Source organism: Leucoraja erinacea, chromosome 27 (assembly GCF_028641065.1).
Source record: "Leucoraja erinacea ecotype New England chromosome 27, Leri_hhj_1, whole genome shotgun sequence".
Classification (NCBI taxonomy): domain Eukaryota; kingdom Metazoa; phylum Chordata; class Chondrichthyes; order Rajiformes; family Rajidae; genus Leucoraja; species Leucoraja erinaceus.
Window position 1 is genome coordinate 281,668 of NC_073403.1, and position 5,282 is coordinate 286,949.

Genomic DNA, 5,282 nt, shown 5'->3' on the forward strand with positions numbered 1-5,282 from the left:
TTCCATACTGTAAAACTCTACAAGGAGATAAGATTAGAAGAGGCGTGAAATGTGAGGCCAAAGGAAGAGAAATGGGTTTAAGAAGACTTGGCAAATGGGATAGAGAGGTGGGGGCAGTGGGAGAGAGGGGTGGGAGAGAGGGGTGGAGCAGTGGGATAGAGGGGTGGGGCAGTGGGAGAGGTTGGGCACCCAGGGAAGGGGGGGGGGGGGTGGAGCAGCTTAGTGGAGGAACGATATCTTCCCAGGTACTTTTTCAGGAGATATAACACCCGTCCCTTATTCCTCCTACTTCAGCTCCACCCAGGGACCCCAGCATGTCCATCAGGTGAGACAGAGGTTCACCTCATCTACTACATCCGCTGTTCCCAATGTGGGCCCCCTGTACATCAGCGAAACCAAGCAGCGACTGACCTGCTGCATCTTCCAGTTGCTAACCATTTTAACTCCTCCCCCCATTCCCACACTGACCTCTATGTCCTGGACCTCCTCCATTGCTGGAGTGAGACCACACACAAACTCATTCCGTCCGGCTAACTTACAACCCAATGATATGAACATTGAATTCTCAGACTTCAGGAATTAACCAACATACGAGCCCCCCCCCCCCCCCCCCCCCCCCCAGTCGGCATGGAAACAGGCCATTCGGCCCAACTTGCCCACGCTGGCCAAATGCCCCATCTACTGCCCATGTTTGGCATTTATCCCTCTAAAACGTTCCTATCCATGTACCTGTCCAAAGGTATTTTAAATATAGTTATAGTACTTGCCGCAGTCCAGCCTCTGGCAGCTCATTCTATACACCAACCCACCAGCTTCTGGCAGCTCATTCCATACACCAACCCACCAGCCTCTGTGAGAAAAACATGTCCTTGAGCTTCATATTATATCTCCCCCCTCTCACCTTAAACTGTCCACTCATTCTTGAATCCCCCGACTTAGGGTAAAATACTCTGTGCCTCTATCCTATCTATTCCCCTGTTGATGTTATACACATCTATGAATCATCCCTCACCCTCCTGCATTAATTAGAAAAAAGTTGCCCATCCTCTCAAGTCCCAGCAACATCCTGGTAAATCTTCACGGCACAAACCTTTTCTACAGCGAGGCGACCAAAACTGAACACAAACTCCAAATGTGGCCGCTCTGATCCGTGCAGATCCTGATGCCCAGTGTGAGGGTAACAAACGCACAGCGGAGTCTGATTTTCCCCACTGACACCCCTCCCCCTCACCTCCCCCCACCCCCTCCCCCCTCACCTCTCCCTCTCCCCCTCCCTCTCTCCCATCCCTCCCCCCTCACCTCCCCCCCCCCTCCCATCCCCCCCCCCTCACCTCTCCCCTCCCCCTCCCTCTCCCCTCATCTTTCCCCCTCATCCCCCTCACCTCCCCCTCCCCCTCCCCCTCCCCCCCACCCTCGCCCCCTCACCCCCACCCTCCCCCTCCCCCTACCCCTCCCCCTACCCCTCACCCTCCCCCTCACCCTCACCCCCCCCCCCCCCCTCACCTCTCCCCCCCCCTCACATCTCCCCCCCTCCCCCACCTCTCCCATCCCCTCCCCCCCCACCCTCCCACCCCCTCCCACTCCCCTCCCCTCCCCTCCCCCCCTCCCCTCCCCTCCCCTCTCCCCTCTCCCCTCCCCCCTTCTCCCCTCCCCTCTGCGGTGAATGCGCCGGGAGCGGCGGACCACTGGTTGCCACCTGTTCTCCCCTCCAGCCGACCCGGCCACAATCCCGCGGACAACCGCCCTCGGACCACCCTCCACTGGCACAGCCGCCGCTGCTACATGACCCCCCCGCCCCTCACCCCCCGGCCCGGCCGCTGCAGCACCCTAGGGTGGGGAGGGGAATAAAGGGGCGGAGACGGAAGGCGGTTCCATTACAGACCGACAAAACGCCCCGGGATCGGGCGGCTGTGGTTTGCAGTCGCTCCCCTCCCCCCCGCTACTGCCCAGTCCCCGCGTTGGCAGAGTCCACTCTTACAGCATGAAAACAGGCCATTCGGCCCAGCATGTCCATGTCGTACTATCTCATCGCCCAGCATTAGGCCTGGAATCTGTCTGAATTCACCAGACAACGTCATAGCTTCCGCCCCACTCTGGGCGCCTCCAGTCTCTCCCCTCTCTCTCTCTCCGGGCGATGATGGAACACGGCCCCGCACTCGCTCCCCCTCCCCTCATCCCCTCATCCCCTCATCCCCCCCCTCCCCCTCACCCCCCCATCCCCCTCCCCCTCATCCCCACTCCCCCGTCCCCACTCCCCTACCTGCCCCGGCTCCGCAGTTGCGACTCTCGTCGCCCGCAGCGAGCGCAGCGACTGACGCAGTCCGCAACACTGCAGCTCCCATCCGCACCCTCTCCCCTCCCGCAACACTGCGGCTCCCACCCCCTCCCCAACCATTAGTTTCGTTCATTGTCACATGTATCGTGAAAAGCTTTTGCGACAGTGAAAACGGATTGTGGATGATCAGCCATGATCATATTGAATGGCGGTGCTGGCCCCAAGGCCCGAATGGCCTCCTGCGCCTATATTCTAGGTTTCTCTGATTCTAAAACCCTCTTCCAACAGCTCAGACCCTCCAGCCCTGGCAACATCCTCGTAAATCTTCTCTTTGCAGCTTAATATTCTTCCTATAGCAGAATGACTGAAGCTGAGCAGAATAACCCAAATGTGGCCGAACCGTTGTCTTGTCCAACAGTGACATAATGTCCCAAAATGCTGGAGTAACTCAGCGGGACAGGCAGCTTCTCTGGAGAGAAGGAATGGGTGACGTTTCGGGTCGAGACCCTTCTTCAGACTGAGGTCAACACTCAATTCCCTGACTGATGTGGGTCAATGTGCCTTCTTGACCACAATATCTACAGGTGACCACACTTTCATGAAACTATGTACCTGTACTACCAGAACCCTCCCATTCCCCAGCCCACTTGCCCAACTGATCCAGATGTGATGTCTACAATACCAACGCCTTCCTTCCACCTGTAAACTTGTGTGTTTTGGGAGTACTAATGAGGCTCGGACATATGCATGAATGATAATGTCCGTGGGAGTAATGAGGAACAGAGGGACAGTGATGAGCAAGTCCAAAGCTTTATGACACAAGGGCCTGAGCAACATTGGCCAGGCTGAGACAGACATTATGGCATGGAGATAGAGCAGGAGGCATTGTGATCCAAGATGCAGGTGCCCAATGTAGGCGACTCTTAGTGCCCTAGTCACAGAAGTGGATCTGCAATCACACATTACAATGCTCCACTTTCTAAACTCTCTACTCCCACAGCAACATTCCTTACTTTAATTTTGCTCTCTGTACTCTGTGGACAGCTCAAATTATAACAGGAGGTTGACACAAAATGCTGGAGTGACTCAGCGGGACAGGCAGCATCTCTGGAGAGAAGGAATGGGTGACGTTTCAGGTCGAGACCTTTCTTCAGACCGTAATCAAATTACAATCAAATTGTAGCCATGTATTGTCTTTCCGCTGACTGGTTAGCACAAAACAAAACATTTTCACCACACCTCAGTACACGTGACAATAAACTAAACTGAGAACTCAGATGGGCAGTGATCTTATAGCGGTATTGGATTATGACATGTTGGCATTTATTTATTTCAAGAGGACTAGACCAGGGATGTAATACTGAGGCTCTGGTCAGAAGGCATTTGGAGTTTGATGAGTAATTTTGGGCCCCATATCTGAGGAAGGATATGCTGGCCCTGGACAGGGTTCAGGAATGAGTGAGTTAACATATGATGGGCGTTTGATGGCACTGGCTGGAGTTTAGAAGGATGAAGGGACACCTCATTGAAACTTACTGAATAGTGAAAGGCTTGGATAGAGTGGATGTGGAGAGGATATTTCCACTAGTGGGAGAGTCCAGGACTAGAGGTCACAGCCTCACAATTAAAGGATGTTCATTTAGGAAGGAGATGAGGTTAATTTATTTAGTCAGAGGGTGGTGGAATTCATTGCCACAGATGGCTGTGGAGGCCATGTCAATTGATATTGTTAATGCAGAGATAGATAGATTATTGATATGTACAGGTGTCAGGGGTTATGGGGAGAAGACAGTAGAATTACATTGAGAGGGAAAGATAGATCAGCCATGATTGAATGGCAGAGTAGACGATGGGCTGAATGGCCTAATTCTGCTCCAATCACTAAGGAGCATAAGCGTAATAGATAGGGTGAATGCACAGAGTCTTTTACCCAGAATAAGGGAAATCAAGGACCAGAGGACATACTGTAGGTTTAAGTTGAGGAGGGAAAGATTTGATAGGAGCTTGAGGGTCACCTTTTTACACATAGGATGGTGGGTTTAGGGAACAAGCTGCTAGAGGAGGTAGTTGGCAGGTACATGGATGGGGTCGGTTTATAGAGACATCGGCTAAACACGGGCAGGTGGGACTAGTGTAGATGGGGCATCTTGGCCGATGTGGCCAAGTTAGGCTGAAGGGGCTGTTTCCATGCTGTGTGACTATGACTCTGGATCCTTGCAGTTGGCAGTGCTGGTTGATGCTGTGCTTGAGAAGACACACAGGGCACTGGCTTTCATTAGTCAGGGCACTGAATACAAGGTCATGGAGCTGCTGTTCCAACTATATAAATCATTGGTTTGGCCTTGAAGATTCAGTGGGTCAGGCAGCATCTGTGGAGAACATGGATAGGTGACGTTTCACAGAGTGCTGGAGTAACTCAGCGGGTCAGGCAGCATCTGTGGAGAACATGGATAGGTGACGTTTCACTGAGTGCTGGAGTAACTCAGCGGGTCAGGCAGCATCTGTGGAGAACATGGATAGGTGACGTTTCACAGAGTGCTGGAGTAACTCAGCGGGTGCAGCAGCATCTGTGGAGAACATGGATAGGTGACGTTTCACAGAGTGCTGGAGTAACTCAGAGGTCAGGCAGCATCTGTGAGGATGTTTCTGCTTCACTGCTGGGGAACGGTGTTGATTTCAAGCTGATTCCTGGGCAGGACGGCACTGAAACTTCCGGAGTCAGGGATCTCCTGAGCTGATTCTGGGTAACGGAAGAGTTAAGCCTTTGTTTGTGCAGGTTGGGTTTTCCTGCCACTGCTGCTGATGTTGGTTCTGGGAGCGCCTCGCCTGGAGTTTCCTGTTTTTAAGCAGTGGCGACACTTCCCCCTCAGTCAGCAGTTGTCGCCAGGATCAGTTGGACCATGGTGTTCGGTCAGTGTCTCGTGGCCTGCCTCATACTGACCGTGGCTTCATTCTCCACACCAAGTGAGTACCAGGGCAAGGCTGCCCATGTAACGGTGCATGTCCT